This window comes from Pleurodeles waltl, chromosome 9 (assembly GCF_031143425.1).
Source record: "Pleurodeles waltl isolate 20211129_DDA chromosome 9, aPleWal1.hap1.20221129, whole genome shotgun sequence".
In the NCBI taxonomy this organism is placed as follows: Eukaryota; Metazoa; Chordata; class Amphibia; order Caudata; family Salamandridae; genus Pleurodeles; species Pleurodeles waltl.
This window is the reverse complement of record NC_090448.1, coordinates 981,999,201-982,018,614: the sequence shown is the minus strand read 5'-3', so window position 1 is coordinate 982,018,614 and position 19,414 is coordinate 981,999,201. Positions and strand designations below refer to the sequence as shown.

The 19,414-nt window shown below is 47.6% G+C and overlaps 1 protein-coding gene and 1 long non-coding RNA gene across 6 annotated transcripts in view; one reads left to right on the top strand and one right to left on the bottom strand.

The window, feature by feature from the left end:
- Nucleotides 1-19,414, top strand: part of TTLL5 (tubulin tyrosine ligase like 5) — an 899,574-nt gene that overhangs the window by 202,436 nt on the left and 677,724 nt on the right. The window lies entirely within an intron of this gene.
- LOC138260193 (uncharacterized) overlaps nt 1-19,414 on the bottom strand; it is a 331,452-nt gene that overhangs the window by 151,200 nt on the left and 160,838 nt on the right. The window lies entirely within an intron of this gene.

The following is a 19,414-nucleotide window of genomic DNA, read 5'->3' as shown; positions in this document are numbered from 1 at the left end:
GACGTGCTCTTCCACCCCATTCTTATCCGACTTCTAAATGAGATTGGCATCCAAGTACCAGTTCTCCGCTGGATCTGCTCCTTCTTGACCAATGTCTGCCACTGGATCTGCTACTTCTTGAAGGATGGAATACAGGCTGTCAGCATGCCCCATACTCCTTGGCAGCCCACATGTTCATCTGTGGAGTGCCACAAGGCTCATCCCTCATCCCAACCTTCTTCAATGTCTGCATGACCTCTCTGGCCAATGTTATCTGAGCACATAAGATCAACATCCTCTCCTGCGCCAACAAATTCACCTCCTGCATGTCCAAAGTGTGCAGTTGGATGAATTCGAAGTGCCTTAAGATCAACACCGACAAAATAAAAGATTTGATTTTTGACAAGAATATCTCTCCATGGTATTCCACCTGGTGGCTGACTGACCTCTTAACCACACCCATCCACAGGAACCAATTTGCTCCCAAACAAAACCAGGGAGATCGTCACTTTCAACACAAGCTGGACTACAGAAAAACATCCTAAACAATGGCATCAGCAAGCTACTCATCAAAAAGTCATCCAGAAGGTTCTCGTCCCAACTTCCCCTGTGACAGTCTCCTGTCCAGCTTGCCCATTGCCACTCTCTGCCCCCTGGTTTCTGCTGGTTTGTCTGCTCCTTTTTTCCCTCTTTTCTGCTCGTTTTCTGCACCATTTTCCCCCTCTTTTCTGTTCATTTTCTGCTCCTTTTCACCTCTTTGCTTCTCGTTTTCAGCACCATTTTCTCTACACCTTTTTCAGCAAATTTTCTGCTCCTTTTCCCCCTCTTTTCTATTCATTTTCTGCTCCGTTTTCACTCTTTTCTGCTTGTTTTTGCCCTGCTTGCCTTTTCTGCTCCTTCTCCTCTCTTTCCTCCCTCCTTCTGCTCTTACCCTCCTCCCGCCTCCCAGCGCCCCACCCTCCCCCAGGACCTACTTACTAGAGGCTCCAGCACGACAGCACCAAAGGCATGCCAAAGGCCAGCCCATCTGAACCCATCCACTCCCCTCTGTGCCTAGACCGTGCCCTGCGCCAGGAACCCTGGCCCTCCAGCCACCCACGACTACTCCACCGAGGAGCTCAGAGCCATGAATCCTAGGACCACAAAAACAACTGCTGCACTACATTCCCTCATGCTACCAAATGACCCTTCACCTGTTGAAACAGCAGCTTTTCCTACAGCACAAAGCTGCTAGCCCACACAGGATCCCATGCCACTCCCACCTGGAAGGCCACTGTCAATCCGGAATCTCTCTGATGTATCCTGCTCAACACCCGATCCATCAGCAAACACACCACAGAAATTTGGGACACCATCTCCTCCCTGTCACCCTTAATCACAAAACTTGGCTAAAACCCTTTCTTGAACCCTGACATTGCCACCGCAACTCCTGATGGCTACAAGATCATACACTGAGGCCGCACCAACAAACACAGCAGGGGCATCACCATCATATTCAAGAACACCATTTGATGCATCGCCACCAATGACTAGACCTCACCCCTCATGGAATACCTCAATTTCCAACTAAAAAAACAATGCCAAAACTACCTTAAGAGGCACCCTCGTCCACCAAGACCCCCACCACGACCATCCTTCTGCGATGATGTTGCAGTGCCGTCCCCAACATCATCGCATCACTAGCCATCGACTCCCACCACTACATTCTACTTGGCAACCTCAGATTTCCACATTGACGACCCCAATGACACCAACTCCATCACCCTCCTCGAGAACTTGAGCAACATAGGCCTCACATAACTGGTCAGTGTACCCACACACAAGGCAGGACACACTTGCGTCCCACTCTTTACCTCTAGCGACCGAGTCAGATTCAGCCACATTACAGAACTCTCCTGCTCCGACCACATCATCGTCCACTTCGCCATCTCCGAAGCCCAACACACCACCACCAAGAACCAAATAGCTGACTACTGCACCTGGAACAGAGTTACTGAATTGCAGTGGATGCAGGCCCTCAGCTCATCCAAACCCACGGCCTCACCCGACCTCGACCAGGCCATCCTGAACTTTTCCTCCTGGATCACGAATGCACAGACTCAGTTGCCTCACTAAAACCAGCCAGAACCAACAAAACCTCTACAAATGCCAGTTGGTACACTCCGTAGCTCAGAGCCACCAAGCGCAGCTGCTACAAATTTGAGTAATAATGGCAATCCACCAGGAATCCCTCTGATAGAGCAGCTGTAGGAGGCTGGCCTGGCTTGTAGTGAGTACCAAGGGGTACTTACACCTTGCACCAGGTCCAGGTATCCCTTATTAGTGTAGAGGGGTGTCTAGCAGCTTAGGCTGATAGAAAAGGTAGCTTACCAGAGCAGCTTAGGCTGAACTAGGAGGCGTGTAAAGCTCCTACTATACCACTGGTGTCATATGCACAATATCATAAGAAAACACAATACACAGATATACTAAAAATAAAGGTACTTTATTTTTATGACAATATGCCAAAGTATCTCAGTGAGTACCCGCAGTATGAGGATAGCAAATATACACAAGATACATGTACACAATACCAAAAATATGCAGTAATAGCAATAGAAAACAGTGCAAGCAATGTATAGTCACAATAGGTTGCAATGAGAGCACATAGGTACAGGGGCAACACAAACCATATACTCTAGAAGTGGAATGCGAACCACGAATGGACCCCAAACCTATGTGACCTTGTGTAGGGTCGCTGGGAATGTAAGGAAACAGTGAGGGTTAGAAAAATAGCCCACCCCAAGACCCTGAAAAGTGGGTGCAAAGTGCACCTAAGTTCCCCAAAGAGCACAGAAGTAGTGATAGGGGAATTCTGCAAGGAAGACCAACACCAGCAATGCAACAACAATGGATTTCCTGACAAGAGTATCTGTGGAACAAGGGGACCAAGTCCAAGAGTCACGATCAAGTCGGGAGTGGGCAGATGCCCAGGAAATGCCAGCTGTGGGTGCAAAGAAGCTGCCACCGGATGATAGAAGCTGTGGATTCTGCAAGAACAACAAGGGCTAGAAACTTCCCCTTTGGAGGATGGATGTCCCACGTCGTGAAGAAGCTTGCAGGGGTGTTTCCGTGCAGAAAGACCGCAAACAAGCCTTGCTAGCTGCAAGGGTCGCAGTTAGGGTTTTTGGATGCTGCTGTGGCCCAGGAGGGACCAGGATGTCGCCAACTGCGTGAGGAGACAGAGGGGGCGTCCAGCAAGAAAAAGAGCCCACTCAGAAGCAAGCAGCACCTGCAGAAGTGCCGGAACAGGCACTACGAAGTGGAGTGAACCAGAGCTCACCCGAAGTCACAAAGGAAGGTCCCACGACGCCGGAGGACAACTCAGGAGGTCGTGCACTGCAGGTTAGAGTGTCGGGGACCCAGGCTTGGCTGTGCACAAAGGAAATCCTGGAAGAGTGCACAGGAGCCGGAGCAGCTGCAAATCACGCGGTACCCAACAATGCAGTCTAGCGTGGGGAGGCAAGGACTTACCTCCACCAAACTTGGACTGAAGTGTCACTGGACTGTGGGAGTCACTTGGACAGAGTTGCTGAGTTCAAGGGACCTCGCTCGTCGTGCTGAGAGGAGACCCAGAGGACCGGTGATGCAGTCTTTTGGTGCCTGCGGTTGCAGGGGGAAGATTCCATCGACCCACAGGAGATTTCTTCGGAGCTTCTAGTGCAGAGAGGAGGCAGACTACCCCCACAGCATGCACCACCAGGAAAACAGTCGAGAAGGCGGCCGGATTAGCGTTACAAGGTCGCAGTAGTCGTCTTTGCTACTTTGTTGCAGTTTTGCAGGCTTCCAGAGCAGTCAGCGGTCGATTCCTTGGCAGAAGGTGAAGAGAGAGATGCAGAGGAACTCTGATGAGCTCTTGCATTCGTTATCTAGAGAATTCCCCAAAGCAGAGACCCTAAATAGCCAGAAAAGGAGGTTTGGCTACTTAGGAGAGAGGATAGGCTAGCAACACCTGGAGGAGCCTATCAGAAGGAGTCTCTGGCGTCACCTGCTGGCACTGGCCACTCAGAGCAGTCCAGTGTGCCAGCAGCACCTCTGTTTCCAAGATGGCAGAGGTCTGGAGCACACTGGAGGAGCTCTGGGCACCTCCCAGGGGAGGTGCAGGTCAGGGCAGTGGTCACCCCCCTTTCCTTTGTCCAGTTTCGCGCCAGAGCAGAGTTGGGGGATCCCTGAACCGGTGTAGACTGGCTTATGCAGAAATGGGCACCATTTGTGCCCATGAAAGCATTTCCAGAGGCTGGGGGAGGCTACTCCTCCCCAGCCCTAACACCTTTTTCCAAAGGGAGAGGGTGTAACACCCTCTCTCTGAGGAAGTCCTTTGTTCTGCCTTCCTGGGCCAAGCCTGGCTGGACCCCAGGAGGGCAGAAACCTGTCTGAGGGGTTGGCAGCAGCAGTAGCTGCAGTGAAACCCCAGGAAAGGCAGTTTGGCAGTACCCGGGTCTGTGCTAGAGACTCGGGGGATCAATGAATTGTCTGGCATTGGGGTGCCAATTCCATGATCATAGACATGTTACATGGCCATGTTCGGAGTTACCATTGTGACGCTATACATATGTTGTGACATATGTATAGTGCACGCGTGTAATGGTGTCCCCGCACTCACATAGTCCGGGGAATTTGCCCTGAACAATGTGGGAGCACCTTGGCTAGTGCCAGGGTGCCCACACACTAAGTAACTTAGCACCCAACCTTTACCAGGTAAAGGTTAGACATATAGGTGACTTATAAGTTACTTAAGTGCAGTGGTAAATGGCTGTGAAATAACGTGGACGTTATTTTACTCAGGCTGCAATGGCAGGCCTGTGTAAGAATTGTCAGAGCTCCCTATGGGTGGCACAAGAAATGCTGCAGCCCATAGGGATTTCCTGGAACCCCAATACCCTGGGTACCTTAGTACCATATACTAGGGAATTATAATGGTGTTCCAGTATGCCAATGTAAATTGGTGAAATTGGTCACTGGCCTGTTAGTGACAATCTGGAAAGAAATGAGAGAGCAATGAGAGAGCATAACCACTGAGGTTCTGGTTAGCAGAGCCTCAGTGAGACAGTTAGTCATAACACAGGTAATACATACAGGGCACACTTATGAGCACTGGGGCCCTGGCTGGCAGGGTCCCAGTGACACATACAACTAAAACAACATATATACAGTGAAATATGGGTGTAACATGCCAGGCAAGATGGTACTTTCCTACAGCAGCGCTCAACACCTACCACTAGCAACTCAAGGAAGCCAAGAGAGCGGCCATCACTGCCCGCATCGACTCAGCATCCAACGCACAAAAGAAGTTTTCAAAACAGTCAAGGAATACTCCAACCCAGCAGCAACATAGAACACCATCCACCCCTCCCAAGAACTCTGCAACACCCTCTCAGACTACTTCCACACCAAGATCACCACCATCAACATCTTTGAATCCCCCCCCCCCCAACCCACGATCTCTAATCTCAGCTCTCTCGCACACCATGAGCACTATCTCTATGTGGGTACTGCTCACCACTCAGTCCACCTCAGCCATCATTTCATCTGTTCTCTCTGGGGCATCCACCGACCCATGCCCCGACCACCTGTTCAACCTCGGATCCAACCTCAACAGCACGGAACTGGCCAGCATCCTCAGCATCTCCTGCACAACAGCAGTTTTTCAGGACAAATGGAAACCTGTAGAAATCAAACCCCTCCTTAAAAAAAAAAACTCCACCGACCCCAACAAACTCAAGAATTACCGACCTATCTCTCTACTCCCTTACTCGGGCAAAGTACTAGAGAAGGCCATTAATCAGCAGCTATCTGGAAGAAAACAACCTACTGGACACCTCCCAATCAGGTTTTCATTCCAACCACAGCACCGAAACTGCACACATTGCTGCCACTGGCGACATCAGAGCACTCCTCTGGGAAAGTGCCACCCTGTTCCTCCTCGACCTATCAGTCACGTTTCACACCTTCTCCCATAAGACCCTCATCAACAGACTCCGCAGCATCGTAATACAAAGCGATTCCCTCAAATAGATCACCTGGTTCCTGACAGGACGCACTCAGAGCGTCAAACTACCCCGTTTCACCACCACACCCAAGAGCCTCATTTGCGGCTTACCCCAAGGTTCATCCCTCAGCCCTATTTTGTTTAATACCTACATGACCCACCTGGCTGTCATCGTTGGATCCCACTGACTCAACATCATCCCATATGCAAACAATACTCATCTGATCCTCTTGCTTACTTGGTGCCTTCACCACCAGAACCAACTTCTGCAACGCCATGACCACCATAGCCGAGTGGATGAAAACTAACTGCCTGAATCTCAACTCTGACAAGACACAAGTCCTGACCTTCGGCAAAAACTCCTCCATATGGGACAATACATGGTGGCCAGCTGAACTTGGACACACTCCCACGCCTACAGACCATGTCCACAACCTTGGCATCATCTTCAACAGTGTGCTGACCGTGAAGCAGCAGATCAACGCACTCGCCTCCTCCTGCTTCCACACCATCCACATGCCCTGCAGAATCTGCAGATAGATCCCAGTCAACACCAGGAAAACTGTCACCCAGGCCCTCATCACCAGCCACTTGGCTACAGTAACTCTCTTTATGCAGCATGTGTTCCAAGCTCCTAAGGAAACTCCAGACAATACAGAACATCGCCACCAGACTCATCCTGGACCTTCCCAGCTGCACCCACATCACTCCCACCTCAGAAACCTCAACTAGCTCCTCGTCCAGAAGAGATGTAATTTCAAACTCCTCATTCATGTCTACAAAGCCCTACATGATTAAAGACCAGACCACATCAATCACCGTCCACACTTCCACCAACCCACCAGACACCTGTGCTATTTCTCTCTGGCCCTCGAACACATACCCAGAAGTCAAAGCAGCAGCAGCTGCTCTTTTTCCTCAATTGCAGCCAAAGCCTGGAACAACATCCCTCTCCCCCTCCGAACTGCACCCTTACTGGCAGACTTCAGGAAGAGACTCAAGACCTGGCTCTAGGACAGAGACATCACACACCAGCGCCCAGATACCCCCAGGGGTGACAGCAATGTTCTCTACAAATGACTGATTAGTTGATTGTTTGAAAATTCTGCAGCCAGATTCGCTCTCTTTCTCCCACATAGAATGCACGTCACTCCTGATCTCAGAGAGGCCCACTGGCTCCTGATACACAGAAGCGCATAGTTCAAACTCCTCACTCATACGTTCAAGGCTCTACTGTCTGAACAATTGCATCTCCTTCCAAAATCCACCGACGCATCACTGGGCCAGACTCTTGCTCGAATGCACCACATCCATACACAAAAACCATTTGGGAGGTTGGGCCTACTCGTACATCGCTCCTAAATTATGGAACCGGCTCCCACTACACATCAGAGCATCCTCCTCCCTTCTTGAGTTCTGCAAGAAGCTGAAGCCCTGGCTCTTCAAATACTCCCCTTCCCCAACAGCCCGAGAGGAGGTAAGCACCCCTAGTTAGTGCCAGAATACTCTCTTGGGTGATACTATGCCTTACAAATACTCCTAACATAACATAAGCTTCTTCTCCTCCATGACCAGAAGAGAGTACTGGAATGCATTCTACTATCTCCTGGGAAGTAACACTGTAAGGGAGTTCTAGTACATGCCATGAATGTGGGTAGGGCTGAGTCCTGAAAAGTAAATACATTTTCTCAGCCCTTTAAAGTCGTGTCTGTACCAAAAATCAAAATGGGGAGCCAGAGCTGTATAAGGCAGGTCAGAAAGGTAAAAAGAAATCAACAAATCAGGAATCTGCCCTAAAAGGAAAGAGGGTGAGAGAGAGAGAACCAAACAGACCTATTGACTAAGCACTAGGTGACTTGTCATCCCAGAAGTCCTTGAAAGGTGCAAGCACTAGTTTTGGTGCCTTTCAGCTAGAATCCTTTTCTGAAAAGAAACAATCTTTCTATTTAATGGTTACCACCAAACACATGCTTAACAATATTACTTAGATCATTCTAGACCAAACATTTGCCTTTGGTTTAGGAAAGGCTCCAAGGTGTAGCTCTTAAACAAAATTAATCTTACAACCAGGCAGTAGACACTTTCTAAAGTCTCTCTGACCCATTCCAAAATGTTAAACCTCTCCCAGGTTAAGATATTACTTCTGATAGAGGATTATATTTCAGAGTCACAAATTGTACTTATTGTTGGCAAGTTGATACTTTCCGTCCTAGTCCTGTCAACTCTGCAGCTTGTCATTGCCATCTAGCTGCCCAGCCTTGGCTGATGTAATGTTTACTCCATTTTTCCACATCCCTAAACTAATTCTAACTACTGTAACCTACCAGGCGAATTCTGCCCCCTGGCGTTCCCTCCTATGTGCCTTTCTCACAGGTCTTATTTGCCATGTGCATTTGCCAGTAATCCTACTATGATAAAGTTTAAGATACATAAATGAACAGTTTGACTGAGCAGTGTACTCCAACCCCTAGCGACATTCTGATGGTTTCTAAATGTAAAGCACAGTTCATTTGTGTAGAATGGATTACTGACAGTTGCACTACTCTACATGACATATTATTGCATTTTATAATATAATATATTTTTCCCTTCAGTACTTCAATATCAATTAATCTTTATTCGATTTCAAAGAAATCATAAAAGGAAGCAGTACAGCACCTACTTAAAATTCAAAAGCTAAAAAATAAATAAAAAATCAATAAAAAGGTATAAACATTTACACTTTTAGCATCGTTAGTATCTCACACCTAAAACTATAAACATCTGGCTGTTCCCCTCCATAGATTTCTGTGAGCTAACTGACGCCTTTAAAAAGTAGCCTACAAGCAAACAGAAATTGGGGTCCTCTAAGAGCAGTAAATAATGAAGGGTGTTCCTATACGTTTGAATTGACAATTTCTTCAGGGTGGGCTTTAACAACAAAAAGTATGGTTTATAGAATATTTAAAGGGGTGGGCCAAAGACGCTCTGACCTTCCTAAAAAAAATAATAATAATAATCGGAGCCTCCATACCAGGCCATTTCTGAACCAAAAGAGAAGTGATCTTTCCCACTGGAACAGATCAGTGTTAATGTCTAGCAGACTGTCTTGGAGCCAGGAGCCTAATATAATCCAGTATAGAGTTTTTGGCATATTCCCAATCTAACCTCTGCAATTTACAAAATTCCTGAAATTGACACTTAACCACCTGTTTATCACTTTTAACCAAAATGGAGGGGGAGTCAAACATGCTGATAGGTCTAGTGCCTTTAAGGTGCTTTGAACAAAACGCAGCCAAGAGATAGACAAACCTTCTCCAGATTAAGACAATCCTATTAAGACTGCATTCCTTATTAGCACCACCTTAACCCACAACAAAAGTGGGGTCAGTCTCACTCACTCTGTGATGCATTATAAACCAAGATCCCCATGAATAACATAATGTGAGCTTGGGGGGAGGTTTAGCGGTGGCAGGGGTGCAGTCTACACATCCGGTTTTCTGCAGTTTCTAATGCATAGATTCATTTGCGGAATAATAGTTGCTTGTAGTTCAAAGGACAGCCCAAATAGCATAACTTCATTACCCACTTTATGCTGTAGTAAGGAAAGTGGGTGTGTCCTAGCCTGGCATCTGTCGAAGTACAGCCCTTGTAGGTCCTCCCACTATACTGAATTCTAGAGATGAGTGTAGATATTTTCCATCCATTTCAGATGGACATTGTAAGTTCTTGCATCTCAGTGCTCACAGAACTCCACAAACATATTAAGTATTGCGTAGTTCAAAGTCTGCTAAATTGTTCCTGGTATGATATGGTTACAGCAATTGTAATGGCTACCCCATCAGCAGCATCTGATAGAGACTTCTAGCTGCAGATTGCTTACCTTTAAATTTTCCAGGCGTCAGGCTGGATCCGGAAACTTGCTTGAGCAGTACCCCTGTGCGTGCCATATGGTGGCTCTGTTCGGTTCCGCCTGGTGTCGTTGGTGCTGGATTTGACATCGAGGTCAACTATTAACACAACACAGTTGGGCGGACTTCACTTCTTTTCTTTCCGTGCCAGTTAGTGGAGATCCAGAGAGAGCTACCCCCCCATCGTTTTTTGACAGGCTTTTTTCTACGTTTTGTCAATGATTTTTTGTGAAGTGTGTTGAGATGACATCTAGAAAGGTAGGGTTTAAGCCATGTGATGCCTGTCACTGTGCCATGTAGGTTACCAACCATAACCTAATCTGCCTATGGTGTCTCAAGCACGACCACGACTCAAAGTAGTGCTCAGACTGCTACGCCATGGCGCCGAAAGCTTTGAGGGAACGTTCCCTAAAGCTGCTTGCAGCCTGGGATTCAATGCCATTCGACGCAACTCTTAGGAAGTCGTTGTCAAGAAGAAGGTCATGGGACTGCTCTAGGAGCCCCATTGTTCCCACTCAAGGTCCTCAGGGCACCCTGGGGAAGAGGCCCAAGAAGAAGAAGTCTAAGCGAACTTCGACTTCAATTCGTCCGTCGGCCGATGCAACGAGATCGGAACATCAGTATTCCAGGCTCGGTTCTGCGGAATCGATGCCAGGTCTGACTCTGCGCAACCCTCCATTTCTGGGAGCAGGAGCGTTCCTCCCCTCAGGTTAAACACTTCTTTGAGGCCATGCACTGCGTATTCTAGTTGATTGACCCCTCCGGACCGCCTTTAGCCCAGTGAGGTCAGAGGAGGCTCCATCAGTTTTCGTGCTGGTGGCTTTGGTTTTGGCTCTGATGGGGTTTCACGGTTCCGATTCCATATCCGCACCAGCACTGGTCGTACCCACACGACCTTCTCCTGCGCCCGTCACTATGCTGATGCTCCCGGCCCTGCCGGTGCCCACCCACCCCATTCTGATTCCAGGCGATCCGAAGCCAGAACTGTATCGCACAAAGCCGATGACGGCACCCACAGGTGTCAGATCATTGCCTAAGCCTTATTTTCAGCAGCCAGACATTGAAGACGATTGGGAGGGGTCACTGGACCTTTTAAAACACGAGTTGCAAAGGTCTGTGGACTGGTATGAGGAATTAGGAGAGGCCGGTGAACTGGACACCTCTCCAGATACTGGCTTACTCTCTCCCCTTACTATGATTATGGAGGAGGGAGCTTCATATGCAATGGTGGTGCATAGGGCAGCGAAGGTCCTACAACTCCCCTCAGTGTGGCTGCCAAGACAAACATCTTAACTGAAGTGCTTCAACCTGGGGCTTCCACTGTCCTTTAATGAGACACTTATTTAAGCCCTGCTGGGAACTTGGTCCAAGCCCAGCACAGGGGCTCCTGTAAATAGGACAATTGCCCTCCAACATTGTCCTGCACCGGGTTACCCTAGATACCTCAGCCAACCCCCCCCCCCCACCCCCGAGATCTTGGTGGTTCAGGCCTCAACTTACCATGGTGCATTCCTTTCTGCTCCCTGGGCAGGGAATCCAAGAGGCTGGACCAGCTTGGGAAGATGTTTTCTTCCACCTGCCAGGCAGTGAGGTTGGTGAACACCTCATGGTTATTGGCCCATTTCTCGCACATCTTTTGGGATACGTTTGTGCAAGTGATGCCACTGGTCCCGGAGCAGGCTCGGGCCGTTCTCTCCCAAGTGATGAAAGACTGGAGGGAAGCAGCGGAGTTCACCATTTGGTGTGGCCTGGATAATACTGACTCGCTGGGCAGAGCTGTTTTGCCGACGGTGGCCTTACGGAAGTCCAAGGACTTGGCCGTAGCCCGAGTGGGCCTGGTTGAGAACATCTGGCTTTTCGGGGGATGTCCAGGCAAACCTTATGGACATGCCCTTAGAGGGTACTTGCTTGTTTGGTGAGAAGACCGACTCGGCGCTGGATCATTTTAAGGACTCTCGGGCTACAGCCATGTCCTTTGGCCTCTCAGTGACCCCTCGTCCACTTTTTTCCTTTTGTGGCCACCGAAGGAGCGCACCACCACGCACCAGCCCTATATCAGCCAACGTCCGGCGCACAATCCCCAAGCTATGGGAGGATGTGGGTGTGGTGTTTTCAGACCTAGAGGGTCTGGATGCCAGAAGTTGTCTGCCACCCAGCCCCCAGCAGCTGCAGCCTCTAAGCCCTTCTAGTTTGGTTCTGCTGCACCATGCTTGCCCAGTTGGAAGGCAAATTCAACATCAGCTGAGGAGCCCATGGCAGTTCATAACACCGGATGCTTGGGTACTGCAGATCATTGGGAAGGACGGTGGCCTGCCTTTCCAATCCTTTCCTCCCCAATAACGCCAACATTTGAACAGCTGGCGGAGGATCATTTGTCTCTGCTCCGAGAGGAAGTTAATGTTCTCATGGCCTAGGGAGCCATAGAAAGGGTTCCAATATCAAAATTAGGCAGTCGATTGAATTCCCGCTACTTTCTAATATCCCAAAAAAATAAGGGTCATCGCCCTATTTTAGACCTATGGACCATCAATCTCTTCCTCAAAAAGGAGAAGTTCAAGATGCTCACGTTGGCTCAAGTCTTGTCTGCCCTAGAGTTGGAAGACTGGTTGGTAGCGCTGGACTTACAGGGTGCATGTTTTCACAATCCCACCCTGCTTGCCCCCAACCGTTACCTGCGGTTCAAGGTAGGCCACGAGTTCTTTCAGTTTACCGTCCTACCATTTGGCCTTATCAGCGCTCCTCTGGTGTTCACCAAGATGATGGCGGCAGTTGCAGCTCACCTGCACAGTTTAGGGTTTTCAGTTTTCCCTTAGCTCAAAGACTGGCTGTTGAATGCGGACTTGCCCCACGCTGTCGTTGCTCACCTCCAGACTACGGTGAGCCTTCTGCATTCACTGGGGTTCTCCATAAATGTGCTGAAGTCACATCTGAGTCTCTCTTTCATAGGAGCTGTTCTAGACAGTGCAGTTTTGGGCTTATTCTCCTTAGCAGCGAGTCCATGATATTGAGGTTATTATACTGATGTTTTGGCCTCTATCCTGGGTTTTGGTGAGGCTGACTATGAGGCTGCTGGGCCTTTTGGCCTCCTGCTGGTAGATCATGCCAGATTGCATATGTGGGCTCTGAGTTGGGACCTGAAGTTCCAGTGGGCGCAGTGTCAAGGAAATCTCTCCACATGGTCCAGATCTGAGAGGGAACTGCAAAAGACCTGCAGCAGTGGATTATGAACTGCAATTGGGTCAAAGGCAGACTCCTCTCCCTTCCCCAACCAGACCTCACACTTGTAACAGATACGTCTCTTCTGGGATGGGGCGGGCACCTGGGAGAGGTGGAGCTCTCAGAGGACTCTGGGCTCCGGCAGAATCCGGACTCTACATTAATGCTGAAGCTTCAAGCAACCCAGCTGGCATTGAAGGCATTTCTTCCCTCTGTCAAGGGGAAGTGAGTGCAGGTGTTCATGGACAACACCACCGCCATGTGGTAGTGCAACAAGCAGGGCGGGCGGAGCTAGGGTTCCTTTGTCAACAGGACCTGCGTCTCTGGACATGGCTGGAATAGCAGGGTATAACCCTGGTGGTTCAACACCTGGTAGGTTTTCCGAATGGTAGGGCAGACAAACTCAGCTGTCGAAGAGTAGCGGAGCACAAGTGGTGTCTCCACTCAGCGGTGGCACAAGGACTCTTTCAGCAGTTGGGAGAGGCTTGGTTAGATCTGTTCACCTCTGAAGAGAAAGCGCAATGTTAGCAGTATTGGGTGTTGGAGTTTCCAAGGCATCAATTGCTTGGCAATGCCTTTCAATGAGAATGGAGCTCAGGCCTGCTGTTCGATTTTCCACCCATACCACTCCTGTCCAGAGTTCTCAAGAAGAGCAAGAACAACCGGGCCCAAGTAATCCTTGTGGCTCTGGACAGGACACAGAGATTCTGGTATGCCGAGCTTCTCAAAATGAGCTTCAATCCTTTGATCAGGCTGCCCCTTTAATATAATCTTCTGTCGCAGCAGGGGAGGGTTCTCCACCCAAACTTGTCAACTCTGAACCTTTGTGCATGGAGATTGAGCGGCAACAGTTGCCAGCCTTCGACCTTCCTCGGAAAGTCTATTATTTTGGCAGCCAGGCGTTTCTCTACGAAAACGGTATACACCTGCTGTTGGCAAAGATTTGCTAGATTTAGTACAGAGAAATCTCTAGATCCTCTTTCTGATTATCCCTCTGATGTTCTTCTTTTCATTCTGTCTCTTACCCAGCAGGGTTCTGCTCAGGACACTCTTAAGGGCTACCTGTCTATTTTATCCTCTTTTCTGCAGCTGCCTGACCAACCCTCATTGTTTAAGTCCCCTATTGTAAATAGTTTTCTAAAAGAGCTTGTACATTTGTTTTCCCTTTCTCCCTTTATTATGCCTCAGTGGGACCTGAACCTGGTTCTCACGTATCTCATGTGTGCTCCGTTTGAGCCACTTCATAACTGTCCCCTCAAGCTGCTCACCATCAAAACAGCCTTTCTTGTGGCCATATCATCTGCCCGGAGGGTGAGTGAGCTGCAGGTCTTGTCATACAAGCCTCCATATCTCACAGTATTTCCTGATTAAGTGGTGCTTTGCACCCATGCCTCTTTTCTGCCAAAGGTGGTGACTCCATTTCATTTGTGACAAACTGTAACCCTGTCCACCTTTTTTGCTCCCTGCATCCCTCTAAGAAAGACGAGTGACTCAACCGGCTGGACCCAAAAAGAGCATTTTCATTCTACCTTGACCGCACAAAAGAGTTCCGGGTGGACAACCAACTCTTTGTGGGATATGTGTGAGCAAAGAAATGTCGTGCAGTACAGAAACAAACAATATCATGCTGGGTCATTCTTTATATTAAGATCTGCTACGCCCTGGCTAAAAGCAGCCTCCTGATGGCTTATGAGCCCATGCTTCCAGAGAGAAAGCTGCAACCATGGTGTTGGCTCATGGAGTCCCAGTCTTGGACATTTGTCAGGCACACGTTTGCCAAGCACTACTGCCTGGACAGTCAGGTCCGCAGGGACGGAAATTTTGTCTGTTTGGTCCTGCAGGACTTTCTAGTTTACAAAATGTGTCCACAGCCCCCCACCAGGAGGATATGGCATGGGTATTTATTAAAAGGTAAGGAATCTGCAGCTAGAAGTCTCTGTCAGATGAAGATGTTACTTACCTTCGGGAACACATTATTCGGTAGAGACTATATCTAGCTGCAGATACTTCACACTCACCATTGCCTACCCTCTCTGTGGACTCATTTGATAGGGTTAAGGATGATCCGTTTCAGGTCCCTAGTTTGGACACACGCATTTGTCAGTTTGATTTGTGGCTCTGTGCTCCTGACATTGAAAGTTGTGAAGAATGTAACTGACATCCCCCTGCCTGGGTGGCACCTATATAGGTGCATGCAACGTTACATCCCGCGCCGACAATGCCACACGGGACCGAACGAGCCACCCAATGGCGCGAGCTGGGGTACTGCTCGAACAACAGTTTCCAGATCCAGCCGGACACCTGGAAAATTGAAAGATAAGGAATCTGCAACTAGAAAAAGTCTCTGCCAGATAACGTGTTACCGAAGGTAAGTAACCTGTTCTTTACATCAAGTTAGTCCTACACATCCACTCCTACCTTGTCAAAGTCCAGTAGCACACTTATGATCTCTGTTTTGTATCCTTGCCTGTCATGCAGTGTGGTCATGAAGAATTACTAACTCATCAAATTCTGCTGTTTCCTTTGTTGTTCTGTCTAGTATATGTAAAACAATTAAATGCATTACCGTCCAGGTATGCTACCTCTTTGTTCGAACGTTCTTTAAACGTGTTGCTTCTCTTTGGTCTGCATAATACTAAGATTTAAACAGCGACTGTGAGTTGGGTTGCATAGTTGCCTGTAGAGAGCGCTTGCAGTTCCAGAAGGGAATGCATGTGTTTGACAAAAGGATTTACTGTTCTGCATCGCTCTGGGCTGCCAGACTTTCTATTATTGCTCCGCAGTAAATCTAAGAAGCCATATTGTAAGTGAAACCTTGCTAAGGGAGGCACCAATGTGGCCAAATCAAGACTCTTAATTATCCATATCCATTCCGCCATGGAAACATCGTACAGGGATTTCCATTAGGTAGCTTATCTCTGTTATTTTTGTGGGAAAATCCGATTGCTTTATGTCTCTTTCTCCTTTTAAAAAATAGAGATTGCAAAGTGTTTGGGAGTGGGGCATTCCTCAGCAAAGGGGCCGATGCGTCGGGGTGTAATAAATCACACGCATTAACTTATGCGCCTGCAAGTGATCCCTCAATGCTTGTTGGAGCGGAAAAGAGAACAATGCGAGTGCGTTCATCATCTATCTTCAAAAAGCGTTAATCGACACATTTAAATTGGATGCCCTAAATTCTTATGGGCAATATGCATGATGCTGTTTAGAAGAACAGGTACGCATCTGACACGGTTATTGCCAGCCTTGCAGACGGCCCTAGGAAAGTACCAGCTGTTTGAACTCACGGTTTCTTAGCTTAAGAGACCGCTTCCTTTGTTGTAACTAGACTAAGAATCCTCCGATAGTTGAAGAGATATTGTCAGCGGTTAAGTGGTCTGCGGTCGACCCAGAACACCCAAGTTCTCATTCCCACTTCCTCACTCACTGTGTGATCACTGGAAAGACACTTGTTTTCTCCGTTGACTCTACTACTGTCCCCACTGTTCCATTAAGGATTAAACCCGAAGAGTGTGTTACTTAAAGATTTTGGTCAGGCTTTTTCAGATTTTGTGAGTGAAGTTAGTTTTTTGTATAGTGCCTAATAGACTTATGTATATGCCAAGAATTAGCAGTGCACTCCATCAAGGGGAAAATAAATCTTGTTTTTATTTCATTTCAAGACTGGAAACAAAAAAGAGCAATGTGTTTCGACCGTATGGTCTTCCTCGAGTTCAAACATCCTGTTACTATTACGGATTCTATTTAGTAACACTAATTACCAATTACAATGCATACTGGGAATTGTAGTTCTGAAATAACAAATCTCACATAACAAAGCAAAATTAAACAATCTAATGAATTTATAATTATAGGCAGCCTCGCTGAGTTTGGCTATTTGCCAATTAGAGAAGCTTCCCACTGGGACTGCAGTTTTTTTCTATCATTCACTTTTTAGGGCAAATAATATTGATTATCTGCGAAGACTGGTCTAGTGCAACACTGCACACCAAGTGGCCTGGATATCCTCCAAGGGCATGCATACCTGTGGGTTATTTCGAAAAAACAGGATCCACATTCTCTTTACTCTCTTATAGGCCCACAACCCCATGAATGGGGTGTTATCCCTGAAGGTAAAGTTGGAGCAGTACACTAGAGAGGGGCGACTACTGTCTCTTCTCCTGTTGGGACCAGGGATTCCAACAATAACGGATAGCTCGAGATAATGCAGTTCCGACAAGGATTTGCTGCATGGGGGATTAGGGCACAGATATAAATATATGTGAGTGATAAACTCCTTTTTACCAAAACCTTCTACAACAGCAACCTGTTGATCATTTCGGAGGTATCTGCATTTTGGCACATCTCTGGCCTGTAGAACAACTGAAGTGAAACTGTTTTGCTGATTCCGCTATACTAGTGGGTGGGCTTGGACATGCACTTTACTTTATTTTTAATAGTTTTGCATAGCATGACTTATTAGTGCATTTTACGGAAAACATAGTTAACGGTTATGTCAGATGCAACACAATGCCATTGCTGAGTGTGGGAATAGGTGAAAAATTTTTTTTGTATTGTTTCCTGACAGAGAGGCAAGAAGCCTAAGGTCTCAAATCCGAAGGTAAAGAGTTCTAGAGTGATATTGCCGAACCTGTGAAGGTTTGATTTTGTGCTTGGAAATATTTTGAATTTGGTCCTTCAGGGTAAAATATTTTTTTGCTTCTCAGTTCTCCTTTTCTGCCCCTAATGGTGAGCAGTTTGTCTGTATGTCTGTTTTTTTTAGTGGCTTTGTACGCTGGGTAACAAATCTTGAATTTGATCTTGGTTTAAATGGGAAGCCAATGAAAATATGTTAATTTTGATAAAATATGATCACTTTTTAGGTCTCAGCTCTTGTCGGCATGCATGCAGTGTCTCGAACCGAGACAAATGCTGTATCTAGATCGTGGGCTTCAGCCTTTCCATAGCCTTCCCATTTGCTGGCATCATAAGTGCTCCATTTTGCAGTATCCCCATTTGACAAGGGCAGGCATACGTCATGCCTTTTCCGCTGTTTAGCCCTCCCCGAGAGCACCAGTGAACTACAGTTTACTTACACAGCAGCCATTTTATTAGCCATTGTTTCTGGACTACTTTTTTATTTACTTTCAATTGGTGACTGGTCCCACCACACATTAGGAGCGCTATTGTTCCTATCACTCGGTTTGTTTCATGTGGCTGCTTTCTTTTCCACTAGGCTTGGATGTTTAACATTGCTGTTTGTGTTGTATGAGCTGTGCCATTGAGTGTGAAATTGGAAACATGTTAAAGCAGCAGTGTCTGCTGAAGGAAAGTTCTACGCTATTGTTCCTGTCGCTCGGTTTGTTTCATATGCTGCTTTTTTTTCCATGTAGGCTTACATGTTTAACATTGCCATTTGTGTTATATGAGCTGTACCATTGAGTCTGCCCTCTGTGTGTGCCTCTATGCCTGTTTTCTGATAATTTCATGCCTTCTGTTGGTGACTTTCTGCTTGTTTCTAACCCCCAGTTTATGCCTCTCTGCCCATTTCTTGCCCATGGTTTTCCTTTCTGTCCATTTTGTGCCTTCAGTTTGTGAATTTCTGCATGTTTGTCGCCCTCTGTTTGTGCCTCTCTGACCGTTTTCTGCTTGTTTCTTGCCCTCTGTTTGTGCCTCTGCCCGTTTCTCATCCTATGTTTGTGCCCCTCTGGCTGTTTCCGCTTGTTTCTTGCCCCTGTTTCTGCCTCTCTGCTTGTTTCTTGTCCTCTGTTTGTGCCTTTTGGCCCGTTTCTTGCCCTCTGTGCCTCCCTGCCCATTTTCTGCTCATTTCTTGCCCTCTAGTTGTGCTTTTCTGCTAGTTTCTTGCCCTCTCTTTGTGCCTTTCTGCCCATTTCTTGTCCTCTGTTTGTGCCTCTGCCCGTTTCTCATCCTATGTTTGTGCCCCTCTGGCTGTTTCCGCTTGTTTTCTTGCCCCTGTTTCTGCCTTTCTGCTTGTTTCTTGTCCTCTGTTTATGCCTCTCTGCCCATTTCTTGCCCTCTGTTTGTGCCTTTCTGCTTGTTTCTTGCACTCTGTTTGTGGGCTGCTGGTTTCTCATACAACCACCTGGCCTCCCTTTGACCCCCACTCCTGTTAACCACCCGCCCCTCCCGTTCACCTCAACACCCCCACCACATTGCCAAAGGCAATAGGTCACCCATTGGCAAGACCTGTTGGCTTTGCCAATGATTATTTAGGTCTGACAGTAGCCAAGGCCATCACATTTTACTAAAATTATAAATATAACATATATTCACTTATAAGGGCTTTCAGTCAGTTATCTTC